Below are 14,349 nucleotides of genomic sequence, written 5' to 3' on the forward strand. Positions count from 1 at the left end.
CTGCATAGCAATGACGAGGAGGAGCCCCGGCCGCCGAACAACAGTGGACAGAAAGGTTTTCCCCCACAAGTGCGGACGGTGAACATAATATACGCAAGCCATGTCCCCAAGAGGGAGCGGAAGCGTGCGCTAAGGGACGTATACATGATGGAGCCAGTCGCCCCAAAGTTCAACCCCTGGTCTTCCTGCCCGATCACTTTTGATCAAAGGGACCACCCCACTAGCATCCGTCATGGCGGATTCGCCGCATTGGTTCTAGACCCAATTATTAACGGATTTCACCTCACTAGAGTCCTTATGGACGGCGGCAGCAGCCTGAACCTGCTTTACCAGGATACAGTGCGGAAAATGGGCATCGATCCATCGAGGATTAAACCCACTAAAACGACCTTTAAAGGCGTCATACTAGGTGTAGAGGCCAACTGTACAGGCTCAGTTACACTTGAAGTGGTCTTCGGATCTCCGGATAATTTCCGAAGCGAGGAGTTAATCTTCAACATAGTCTCGTTCTGCAGTGGCTATCATGCACTGCTCGGGCGAACCGCATTTGCCAAGTTCAATGCGGTGCCGCACTACGCATACCTCAAGCTCAAGATGCCAGGCCCTCGAGGAGTCATCATGGTCAATGGAAACACCGAACGCTCTCTCCGAACGGAGGAGCATATGGCGGTTATCGCAGCGGGAGTACAAAGCAGCCTCTCAAGGCAATTCTCCAGGCCGGCCATTAAACGTTCGGACACCGTCAAGCGCGCCCGGAGTAACCTACAACAAGACCGCCTGGCACATTCCGAGCAAGCGTAGCAATGCGGCTTCAACCCCAGCCCTCGTGAACTTCCGAAACCAGTGTTACGCGTACATAACTACGCTCTGGAAATACCATGGGCACAGGGGGAGGGGCACCATCACGGCACACCCGAAACGCGGCTTAAACCGCACTAGGGGCTGCCGATTTCTTAATTTTCTCTTATTTTTAGGACTCCATTCTTCGGAAGGCTTGTCCGGCAGTATAATTGCCGCACAAACGATACAACCAGGGAAGCAGAAAGCTAAGCTGCACTATGGAACTCTAAGGTGGTCTCTATAACGAGCAGTATACCTGTTTCACATAACATTCCGCAGCTCGCCCCTGGAAAGGACATGTTAAATAGTCCCATCTTTTGCTTATTGCACTATTTGTATCGTTCTGCTTTGATCGCAGCTTTTTTAAATAAACAATGCATAGCTTCCGTCTATTATTGCATTACTCTTTTTTACGAATATATGTTCATTAATGACATGTTGCACCCGTACACTTTGGTACGGCCAATACGCCAGGGGCTTAAGCACCCCACAATACGGTGTGAGAAGTCCGAACACTTTCACAAGTGCGGCACCCCGAACTTATAGCATTATATGCATCGGCTCCGAATCATGTCTTGGGTCAATAGTTGGGTTTTCCCGGCTCCTATGTTTTGGTACCTTACGTTTTGTTATATCGGCTAAGGTAGCACTAGGAGAACTACTGCGATTGTGCCCCAGTTGAGCTGGGCTAAGCACCTTAGTAGAGAAAGCTAAAACTGACCGTCATGATGAGGCGATAGCTAGTCGCTGTTCGAGAGGTTTTCGAGTCCCTAAAGACTTATGCTGCTTAGAGCGAGGAGTCGGCTTTGTCCGACCTAGGCGTGGATAGCGCCCCGAACTCGGTCTTCCAAACACTAGGGGCTTCGACGAAATTTAAAATTATAGAATTCTATGGCTAAGTGTGAGTGTTCAAGCATTATAGTCCGATTGCCTTGTTCTTTGTGTTGAGCGCCTCCCTCGAAGGACCCAAGAATGGGAAAAAGAGCGCTCATGTTTATCCCGAACACCCCAGCACTCGTGGCATGGGGGCAGAAGCCGACGACTCGCCATCTCTCAAATTTGATAAACGACCGCACAAAAGGTAATATTTTAAATTCAAAAGCGTTGCTTAGCGCATATGAACAAGTTTTCAGCGTACAGGATCACAAATGCGAGTTTACTCAAAAATTACATCTTTGGAGCATTCACCCGCTATAAGGCAGGCACCCTTCAGGACGCCCTCATAATACGCGTTCGGGACATGATGCTCCTTACCCGGCAGCGGCCCGTCCTTCACCAGCTTCTCCGCATCCATCTTGCCCCAGTGCACTTTAGCACGGGCAAGCGCCCTACGGGCACCTTTGATGCAGACGGAGCGCTTGATTACTTCAAACCATGAGCAGGCATTCACCAGCCGCCTCACCAGCCTGAAGTAGCTCCCAGGCAGAGCCTCTCTAGGCCAAAGCCGAACTACGAGGCCCTTTATGGCCTGTTCGGCCACCTTGTGGAGCTCGACCATTTGCTTCAGCTGGTCGCTCAAAGGCACCAGGTCCGGCCTCAGCATACTGAGACCAGAACACCTTATCCGTCGAGCTCCCCTCCTCGGATCGGTAGTAGGCAGCGGCATCAGATGCACTATGGGGCAAATCTGTGAATGCTCCTGGAGAGCTCCGGACTCGGGTAAGTAACAAGTAATTCACTTTCACGTGCTTGCTATGCATAATGAATGCCTTACCCACCGCTATCTTCTTCATCGCTTCAATTTCTTTGAGGGCTTTCTAGGCTTCGGCCTTGGCAGACTTCGCGCTTTCGAGGGCTGCCGCAAGCTCGGACGCTTGCGTCTTTGAGTCAAGCTCCAAACTCTCGTGTTTTTTCACGAGAGCCTGGAGCTCTTTCTGCACCTCCTCCACCCGCGCCTCCTGCTTCCCTCTCTCTGTGTGCTCCACGGCCGCTCTGTTTTCGGCCTCGGACAGTGCTTTCTTAAGGGTTGCCACCTCGGGCGTGGCCCCTATAATAGCACGTTGATCCTGTCATTTTTTGCAGCCACATCTTCTCTATATACTTGCAAGGTATTACTTACCTTCCTTCTCCTCGAGTTGCCTCTTGGCATGGCCGAGCTTGTTCTCGGACTGCGCGAGGTTTTGCTTCAACGTATCCACCTTCGCAGTCAATGCGGCGGAGGCCAGCAGCGAAGCCTGCATACGCATATTGACTTGATTATGTTAGACTCCTGCCAATGTTATTAGATCCTCTATTCGGCTTTTCTTTCCGAATGCCGAACAGAGCATCAGGGGCTACTGTCTATGCGGTAATATTTTTACATATTCTTTACTTACCTCAAAGCCTGTTAGAAGGCTGGCACAGGCTTCAGTCAGTCCGCTCTTGGCAGACTAAACCTTATGGATCACTGCACTCATAATAGTGCGGTGCTCCTCGTCGATGGAGGCGCCGTTAAGCACCTCCAGCAGATTGTCCGGTGCCTCCGGTTGGACGGAGGTCACCGGCTGGGTAGGCTTGCTCCTCTTGGAAGGATGCTGCCTATAGGAGTCCAGAACCATTGAAGGTTCCGGCGCGGTGTCCGGCTCAAGGCCGGACTTGGAGCCCTTGGGGGTTCTATCCCCTTTACGCCTGGAGTTCGGGAGGTCGCCTTGCGGCGCCTCCAAGACCACCTCCTCCTGGCTTGGAACCTGTTGGGACGCCACCTCGGCATCGTCCGTAGGATGGGGGGAGGTAGCCATCGGAAGCGAATTCACATCCGACGAATCCAGGGAACCGCTCGACGACACGTCGAGCCGGTCTTTGGGTGGACTTCATAAACATGTTCGACGTAAGGAAAAGCTGTGCAATGGGGGGATACTATGAATCACTCTGGTATCCGGATACTTACGATCTCGCCAAGGGCTTGGGCCTGTGCGTCCACTCCTCTTCGCTGTCGTCGGTGTTGGTGGAGTAGTCCGGAGGAGGGGTCTTCCCCTTCTTGGACCCTTCGGCCTCCCCAGTTGGGGCGGCCTTCCTTTTCTTCCCTCCTCCCGCTGGAGGGGGAGAGGTCTCTTCTTCCTCCTCCTTGTCTTCATGGGAGGAGTGCGTCTTGGAGTCGTCGGATGATGAATCCGACAACTCCTGGCGCCGGGCACTCTTTCGAGTACCCGTGGCCTTCTTCTTGGCCTTCTTCTCCGGCACCACATAGGGTGCCAGAACCAGCAGCTTCGCCAAGCGAGCGTCCGCTGGGCCTTCGGGCAAAGGAGCCAGACAGTTGATCTGTCTGGACGTCTCCTGCCAATCCTGTTAAAGGTAGGGGAGCTTAGATCCCGCATGGAGTCAAACTATGAAAAACTAATACCTTGTAAAAGGTAAAAACAGCTTACCGCACGAGCGTGACGCTGCGTGCTAAATCCGCGATCCTCGGTAGCGGATGCGGGGGCCTCGGCGCCCCTGAAAAGCACCTTCCAGGCATCTTCGTACGTTGTGTCGAAGAGTCTGCTCAGAGTTCGGTGATGCGTCGGGTCGAACTCCACAGGTTGAAAGCCCGTTGTTGACATGGGAGGATCCGGCGGATGAGCATAACCTGGACTACGTTGACAAGTTTGAGCTTCTTGTCCACCAAGGTTTGGATGCATGTTTGGAGTCCGGTCAGCTCTCCTTTTTTACCCCACGACCGGCCCGTCTCTTTCCAGGAGGTGAGCCGCGTAGGGGGTCCGGATCGGAACTCGGGGGCTGCGACCCATTCAGGGTCGCACGGCTCGGTGATGTAAAACCACCCCGATTGCCACCCTTTTAGGGTCTCCATGAAGGAGCCCCCGAGCCATAGGACATTGGGCATCTTGCCCACCATGGCGCCTCCGCACTCCGCTTGGGTGCCACGCACCAGCTTCGGCTTGACATTGAAAGTCTTGAGCCATAGGCCGAAATGGGGGCGGATGCAGAAGAAAGCCTCGCACATGACGATAAACGCCGAGATGTTGAGGACAAAGTTCGGGGCCAGATCATGGAAATCCAGGCCATAGTAGAACATGAGCCCCCGGACAAATGGGTGGAGAGGGAAGCCCAGTCCGCGGAGGAAATGGGGGAGGAACACCACCCTCTCATGGGGCCTAGGGGTGGGGATGAGCTGCCCCTCTTCGGGAAGCCGGTGCGCAATGTCGCTAGACAAGTATCCGGCCTTCCTCGGTTTTTTGATGTGTCCCTCCGTGACGGAGGAGACCATCGACTTGCCTCCCGCTTCGGACATGGCTGGAGAAGGTTGAGGTGGGGTGTGCGGACTTGGGCGCTGGAGCTCGAGTGCGCAGGAATGGATAGGCAAAGGAGGAAGAAGGCGTGGATGAAAAGGTGGATCCTTATCCTCTTATATGGGCGGATGTGACTATGCGTCCCCACCAGCCTGGTAAAACTCGCTTATCTCCCAAGTTCCGTAATCAATGGCGCGGTTGGGTTACCCACGCCCGTATTGATGAGAATCCCGGAATAAGGGGACACGATCTCTGCTTTGACAAGACGTGCCAAGGAAACCGCCTCGCTAAACGCACTAAGGTGGGACAGTGAAACGATTCGAATGAAGACTTGGCCGTGGTGTGATGTCACGCTACGGAATACGTCAGCAGATTAGATTTGTGTAAATATTATTCTCTCTATGGCAATATGTGGAAACTTATTTTATAGAGCCGGACACTACCTTTGTGTTCAAAATCTTCTATGAAGTACTTGGAGGAGGAACCCGCCTTGCAATGCCGAAGACAATCTGCGCGCCGGACTCGTCGTCATTGAAGCCTGGTTCAGGGGCTATTGAGGGAGTCCTGGATTAGGGGGTGTCCAGATAGCCGGACTATACCTTCGGCCGGACTCCTGGACTATGAAGATACAAGATTGAAGACTTCGTCCCGTGTCCGTAAGGGACTTTCTTTGGCGTGGAAGGCAAGCTTGGCGATACAGATATGTAGATCTCCTACCATTGTAATCGACTCTGTGTAACCCTAGCCCTCTCCGGTGTCATTATAAACTGGAGGCTTTTAGTCCATAGGACGAACAACAATCATACCATAGGCTAGCTTCTAGGGTTTAGCCTCCTTGATCTCGTGGTAGATCTACTCTTGTACTACCCATATCATCAATATTAATCAAGCAGGACGTAGGGTTTTACCTCCATCAAGAGGGCCCGAACCTGGGTAAAACATTGTGTCCCCTGCCTCCTGTTACCATCCGCTTAGACGCACAGTTCGGGACCCCCTACCCGAGATCCGCCGGTTTTGACACCGACAAGGCCCCTCATGTAAAGATTTGTAATCCGTACTCTGGTGAGCACAACGTTATGCGTGAGTTTAGTAGCTATCCCAGTGATGGTTCGGTTGATTCGTTTACCTTCCGGCCCTGGCGTGCCTTGAGCGGGCCTACGGGGGGATGCTACGCCTCCGGCGTCCCTCGATTAACCTGCTGATCCTGTGATGAGGACCTCCGGAGAGGGTGCAGAGAAAATGGTCCTGGCTGTAGGCGTGCCTGGCCCGACCCGGCTCACGAGGGGCTCATGAGGGGGGCAGCTGACACTAGCTTGGGGCATAAATCCGAAACCAAAATGCGAGAGATTGCTCGAACGAGACTAAACACCCCCTCCCCAAATGCACGCAAGCTTCGAACTCAAATCCAACTTAAATCCAAACCAAAGAAACTTGCCGACAAGGAAGAAGCAAAAAAGCAAAAAGGCAGAAGAAAAGCAAAAAATCCGCGTCCGACACCTAGTCTAGTCTTTGACGTCTTCTCACTAGCGCGGAGCTAAGTGCTGCCACTGGGCATGGGCGGGAGCCCCAGGGCCTGAGGCCGGCGCTCCTGAGACTCCAGGGCATGTACAGCCCCACTCATTATTACGCGAGAGTGTCACGGGGCGGCGAGCTTCATAGGCACTGGGCCTTCTTCACAGGTACTGGCCTAGCTTCATATCGCCAGACGAGGGCCCCGCCTTGCGCTTCACTCTGCCGCCATTGACGGCGACCAGAAACCAAGGACGACGCCAATGGGGTAGAGCGGTCGCCAGCGGTTCCCCCGACGACCACGGGTCCTCCGCCGGGGGTAGGCCATGGGGCACCTCCCCGGCAGAGGGCCTACCTCCTGAGAACATCTTGACCCGACCGCCGTGAGGGTGAGCCTGGATCTCGGCCCCTTTCCTGCAGCCCCCTGCACCCTCCTCCCGAGGGATAAGAGGCTGCAGCGTTGGGGCAGCCATCCGCTGCGGCAACCTGTACCTCCTGCGACCCATGGTTAGCGTAAGATTGCTCCTGAGGGATGAGTGGTACCTGATAGTTGCTGCTGTCGGCGCGATTGTCGATGCTCTCTTGGGGTTCCTGAAAGAGCTCGGCTTCCGGCGCCTCCTCGTCCCAGCCGGGCCCGAGGAACGAGCCATGACCTTCTTCCAGCACGCGCCCTTGATCCACCATGCGGGGTACGTAGGCCTCCGGGGCAACCACCTCGTGGACCTCGCTGTAGCGCCCCGCATGCCACACAGTCTGGCTTGGGGCGTCGCCTTGTATGTGATGACGCGGTGGTCCGCCGAGGCCAAAGGCCGCGGCGCGCATCCCTTCATTGTCCTGGGGAAGGGCCAGCACGATCTGCCGCCCGGTGCCGGCGGAGGTGTTGGCGCCGGACCAGCCCTGGGGCCCGCCTAAAATCGCGTGGGCGCGCATAATGCCAACGTGCGACCTGTCCTGGATCTGGGGCGGCAGCTGGATGCAGAAAGGGGGCGCTCCTGACGCGGCAGCGTCCAGGAGCTCGGCCACTCGCTGCAACAACACGTCGCGGCCGCCATCCAGCAAGCAGCACCGTAGTAGCTCTCGAGCCACCATGAGCATGGCCCTGGAGTTTGCCTGCTCTCGTCGGGTGTACGGCGCCATGGCAGCGGCGTGGTTCGAGGCCCTTGCTGTGGCCCGCACCTGCCGTGGTGTGAGGGCAGGCGGCGTCTGGCCGCCTCGCCCGCACCCCGCAGCGCCCTGTGGAGCGCGAGCTGCCTGAGGCGCAAGGTTGAGGCCGCCCTGAGACGGCGACACGGCGTGGGCGGGCCACGCCGCCCAGTAGTTGGAGTTGGCAGCCGGGTCGCTTGACATCTGGGTGGAGAAGCGGCGGAACGCGATGCGGAGGAATGAGGACTCCGGTGCACCCCTGCCTGGCGCGCCAAATGTCGGGTTTCGGGTTCCGACAGACCCTTGAGGTTCTAACACTGGGGTGAGCGCAGAGATCTCTCCCCTACCGATCTACGTCTGATCCTCTCGTGCGAACTAAGATGAAAATGATGAACAACACAAGAGACACAAGGTTTATACTGGTTCGGGCCACCGTTGTGGTGTAATACCCTACTCCAGTGTGTGGTGTGGTGGATTGCCTCTGGGGCTGGTGATGGACAGTACAAGGGAAGAACAACATCCCGAGAGGTGTTCTTGAGCTGGTGCGACGAACTGCTAGGGTGAGTTCAGTCGCCTCTCTCTCTCTCTCTGCTATGGTTCTACCAGATTTCCAGCCGTCCCCTCCTTCTGTGGTGGCTAGCTCTATTTATAGAGGCCCTGGGCCTCTCCTCAAATAATGGGCGGGAAGGGCGCCAACAATTGGCCATTTCGAAGGGGAACATCTAGTACAAGTTATCCTGACCAAAGGTGGTCTTCGGCTGCCAAAAGCACCGGCGATGACGCCGTCTTGGGCTCCATGGTGACCTCCGTCCTGCCGTCCGGCTGGTCTTAGTCTCGTTGCACCGGAATGGTAACCTTTGCCTGATGCCTTGGCCTGTGCTTGCCCCCTTTGCACCAAAGGGGAAACAAGGACACTGCGCAGGCCGGCGCCCGCCTGGCGCCCGCCTGGTCTCGATCATCATGGCTTGCGTCACGGGTTCCCCGTGAGGTACCCCCTGCCTTGTCTCTCCGCCTCCTCACGAGCCTGCCTGATGAGGCTGCCTCTGAGGAAGCTTCCTGTCGTCCGCCCCGCAAGGCTTGGCCCCTCGCGAGGGTCTTGAGCTTGCGCTGATGAAGATGGGTCACGCTGGGCCCTCGCTTGAGCCACGCCGCAGGCCGCAGGCAGGCAAGTCTGGGGACCCCCGTTCCCAGAATGCCGACACTTTGTAGGTGTTGTTGGATAGGTTTGCAAGATAATAAAGAGTACGTAAATAAAAAGTAGGGGCTGTTTAGATAAAGGAACAATAAAGCAAATATAGCGAGTGTGGAAAAGTGGTGGTAGGAGTTGTGAAATTGCCCCTAAGCAATTGACTACTTTACTAGACCGATAGCAAGTATTATGTGGGAGAGGCCACTGCTAGCATGTCATCCCTGACTTGGAATTCTATGCACTTATGATTGGAACTATTAGCAAGCATCCGCAAATACTAACGTTCATTAAGGTAAAACCCAACCATAGCATTAAGATAAATTGGTCCCCCTTCAATCCCGTATGCATCAATTTCTATGCTAGGTTGAAGCTTCTGTCACTCTTGCCCTCCAATACATAGTCCTATCAACATACAACTAAACCTAGGGTGTGATCCACGCGCGCAATCATATGATGGGCACCAAAGGACAGCAACATAACCACAAGCAAATTAAATCAATCATAGTAATTCATCAACCACCGATAGGACAACGAAAATCTACTCAGACATCATAGGATGGCAACACATCATTGGATAATAATATGAAGCATAAAGCACCATGTTCAAGTAGAGGGTACAATGGGTTGCGGGAGAGTGGACCGCTGTAGATAGAGGGGGGAAGGTGATGGAGATGTTGGTGAAGATGGCGGAGGGGTTGGTGAAGATCGCGGTGATGATGATGATGGCCACGGCGGCGTTCCGGCACCACCGGAGGAGAGGGGGAGAGGAGCCCCTTCTTCCTCTTCTTCCTTGACCACCTCCCTAGGTGGGAGAAGGGTTTCCCCTCTGGTCCTTGGCCTCCATGGCATGGGAGGGGCGAGAGCCCCTCTGAGATTGGATCTATCTCTCTGTTTCTCTCTGGTTCTGCGTTCTGTTCTGGCTCTGTGTCACCGTTTTGTATATATATGGAGATCCGTAACTCCGATTGTCCTGAAACCTTCGCCGTGATTTTTTTTCCGAATATTAGCTTTCTTGCAGCAAAAGAAGAGCGTCAACCGCCTTACGGTGGGCTCACGAGGGTAGGGGGCGCGCCCTAAGGGGGGCGCCCCCTGTCTCGTGACCACCTCGGGCACTGGTTCACGTTGATTTTCCTTCCGAATTTTCCATATTTTCCAAAAATAAGCTCCGTCCGTTTTTATCCCGTTTGGACTCCGTTTGATATGGATATTCTGCGAAACCAAAAACACGCAACAGACAGGAACTGGCACTGGGCACTGGATCAATATGTTAGTCCCAAAAATAATATAAAAAGTTGCCAAAAAGTATATGAAAGTTGAATAATATTGGCATGGAACAATCAAAAATTATAGATATGACGGAGATGTATCATTGCTCTCATCCAAGGACTCACACTTGGTGGCGGCCTCCTAGAGCGATTGCTCTACTTCGGTCACCCTCACCTCATACTTAAGCAGGGTGGCCTTTTCGGCCTCCACATCTGCATCCGCTTTCTCCGCGGCTGCTTTGCTTACCCTTGCCGCCTCCTTGGCTTCGGCAGGGCACTCTTGAGGGCCTCTACCTCGGTCGCGTTGCCTACAATCATTAATAATTGCGCATAAAACTCTGTATTTGCATTATAATTCAGGCTTGTAAGGGGTCTTTTAAAATCATACCTTCGGCATCATCGAATCGCTTGTTAATACGGTCGATCTCATCATCAGCCAGCTTCAGTTTCCACTGGAGTTCGGAAACTTCCGCGTTCTTGGCCGAAACTGCCAGCAGCGAAGCCTGTTCACGAAAATAGACAAGTATGTTACCTCTGGAATTGTCGATCCGCTGGTCGTCCCTTTCTTCAAAAAGCCAAACCGAGTCTCAGGGGCTACTATCTATACACTGGTGTATGATTATACAGGCAAAAGCGACCACATATATTACATCACATACCTCAAAACCTATTAGCAGGCTAGTGAATGCTTCATTCAGTCCGCTTTTGGCGGAATGAACCTTTTTCAACCACCGTACCCATCAGGGCACGGTGCTCATCCACGATGGAAGCACGGTAAAGTGCTTCCCTCAATGTATCCGGCGCCTCCAGATTGATGGAGGTTGTTGGTGGAGTCGGCACTCCCCCCTCTTTCGAAGGGGGCTGATCGCTCGGGTCCGGAGCCATGTGGGACTCCGAAGCAATATTCGGCTCGGGGCCGGACTGGCCAAGGCCCCCGCCATCAATCTCCATGGGGATTACGCCCCCCATATCTCCGGCCGCCAAGACATTGCCCTCTGGCACAGTTTCAGCAGCCCTCAGCACTTCTCCCTGGCCCGGAGAGGCCCTTTGGGATAACACATCGGTGTCATCCATGGCATGTGGCGGGGAGGCTCGTGGAGGCGACTCGCTCTCCATCATCTCCGACGCCAAAGAATTCCCCAAAGACAATGATTGTTGGGGGAGATCACAGGCTAGACTGGAAAACATAGATGATACATCACCCTATAATTTATAAAAAGCCAGACATATGCATTATCTTTGATTACTTACGATTCGGCCAGGGGCTTCGGCCTGGGGTTCCACTCGTGGACGGCTTCGACGTCCGATTCCAAATCATCCGAAAGGGAGAGTTTCCCCTTCCTGGACGCCTCCGCTTCTAGGTCTGCAGAAGCCCCCCCTTTTCTTCTTTCCTCCCTTAAGGGGAGAATTGCTCTCCTCCTCTCCCGCTTCGTCTTCGTCTCCCTCGTGGGAGGAGGGAGCTTCGGTATCTTCAGACGTTATGTCCGAAGTACCTTTATGGCGAAGGCCACTTCTAACCTCCTTGCCCTTCTTCTTGGCCTTCTTCTCCAGCGCCTGGTACGGCACCAGAACCAGCATCTTCATCAAAAGAGGAATAGATGGGTTTTCGGGCAGTGGAGCCAGACACCGGATCTCCTCCGCCTTCTTGGTCCAGCCCTGAAGTATAAGTGGAAGGCTTAGTATGCTCCGTGGACTTACAAGTTGAGGATATGTTTGGAAATCTAAAAAACTTACTGGAGTAGCCGGATGAGCGCGGTCGAGGCCTAGGTCTTCGGTCGTGTTCGGCCACGACTTCCGGGCCTTGAAAAGTGATGTCTACTACACAATCTTGTTCTTGTAGATGTTGTTGGGCCTCCAAGTGCGGAGGTTTGTAGGACAGTAGCAAATTTCCCTCAAGTGGATGACCTAAGGTTTATCAATCCATGGGAGGCGTGGGATGAAGATGGTCTCTCTCAAACAACCCTGCAACCAAATAACAAAGAGTCTCTTGTGTCCCCAACACACCCAATACAATGGTAAGTTGTGTAGGTGCACTAGTTTGGTGAAGAGATGGTGATACAAGTGCAATATGGATGGTAGATAGAGGCTTTTGTAATCTGAAAATATAAAAACATCAAGGTAACTAATGATAAAAGTGAGCGAAAACGGTATTGCAATGCTAAGAAACAAGGCCTAGGGTTCATAGTTTCACTAGTGCAAGTTCTCTCAACAATAATAACATAATTGGTCATATAACTATCCCTCAACATGCAACAAAGAGTCAGTCCAAAGTCGCTAATAGCGGAGAACAAACGAAGAGATTATTGTAGGGTACGAAACCACCTCAAAGTTATTCTTTCTGATTGATCTATTCAAGAGTCCGTAGGTAAATAACACGAAGCTATTCTTTCCGTTCAATCTATCATAGACTTCGTACTAGAATAACACCTTAAGATACAAATCAACCAAAACCCGAATGTCACCTAGATACTCCAATGTCACCTCAAGTATCCGTGGATATGATTATACGATATGCATCACACAATCTCAGATTCATCTATTCAACCAACACAAAGAACTTCAAAGAGTGCCCCAAAGTTTCTACCAGAGAGTCAAGACGAAAATGTGTGCCAACCCCTATGCATAAGTTCACGAGGTCACGGAACTCACAAGTTGATCACCAAAACATACATCAAGTGGATCACGTGATATCCCATTGTCACCACAGATAAGCACATGCAAGACATACATCAAGTGTTCTCAAATCCTTAAAGACTCAATCCGATAAGATAACTTCAAAGGGAAAACTCAATCCATTACAAGAGAGTAGAGGGGGAGAAACATCATAAGATCCAACTATAATAGCAAAGCTCGCGATACATCAAGATCGTGCCGAATCAAGAACACGAGAGAGAGAGAGATCAAACACATAGCTACTGGTACATACCCTCAGCCCCGAGGGTGAACTACTCCCTCCTTCTCATGGAGAGCGCCGGGATGATGTAGATGGCCACAGGTGATGGATCCCCCCTCCGGCAGGGTGCCGGAATAGGGTCCCGATTGGTTTTTGGTGGCTACAGAGGCTTGCGGCGGTGGAACTCCCGATCCAGGTTTCTTTCTGGAAGTTTGGGTATATATAAGAGGTGTTGGAGTCGGGAACAAGTCAGGGGGTCCCTGAGGCGGCCACGAGGTAGGGGGCGCGCCCAGGGGGGTAGGGCGCGCCCCCACCCTCGTGGGTGCCTCGGGACTCTTCTGGCCCATCTCCGATACTCCATGGGCTTCTTCTGGTCCAAAAGTAGTCTCCGTGAAATTTCAGGTCAATTGGACTCCGTTTGGTTTTCCTTTTCTGTGATACTCAAAAACAAGGAAAAACAGAAACTGGCACTGGGCTCTAGGTTAATAGGTTAGTCCCAAAAATCATATAAAATAGCATATCAATGCATATAAAACATCCTAGATGGATAATATAATTGCATGGAATAATCAAAAATTATAGATACATTGGAGACGTATCAAGCATCCCCAAGCTTAACTCCTGCTCGTCCTCGAGTGGGTAAATGATAAATACAGAATTTTTGATGTGGAATGCTACCTAACATATTTATCCATGTAATTCTCTTTATTGTGGCAAGAATATTCAGATCCGAATGATTCAAGACAAAAGTTTAATATTGACATTAAAATAATAATACTTCAAGCATACTAACAAAGTAATCATGTCTTCTCAAAATAACATGGCCAAAGAAAGCTATCCCTACAAAATCATATAGTCTGGCTATGCTCTATCTTCATCACACAAAATATTTAAATCACGCACAACCCTGATGAAAAGCCAAGCAAGTGTTTCATACTTTTGATGTTCTCAGACTTTTTCAATCTTCACGCAATACATGAGCGTGAGCCATAGACATAGCACTATAGGTGGAATAGAATGGTGGTTGTGGAGAAGACAAAAAGGAGAAGATAATCTCACATCAACTAGGCGTATCAATGGGCTATGGAGATGCCCATCAATAGATATCAATGTGAATGATTAAGGATTGCCATGCAACGGATGCACTAGAGCTATAAGTGTATGAAAGCTCAAAAGGAAACTAAGTGGGTTTGCATCCAGCTCGCTTGCTCACGAAGACCTAGGGCACTTTGAGGAAGCCCATCATCGGAATATACAAGGCAAGTTCTATAATGAAAAATTCCCACTAGTATATGAAAGTTACAA

Source organism: Triticum urartu, chromosome 7, assembly GCF_003073215.2.
Source record: "Triticum urartu cultivar G1812 chromosome 7, Tu2.1, whole genome shotgun sequence".
In the NCBI taxonomy this organism is placed as follows: domain Eukaryota; kingdom Viridiplantae; phylum Streptophyta; class Magnoliopsida; order Poales; family Poaceae; genus Triticum; species Triticum urartu.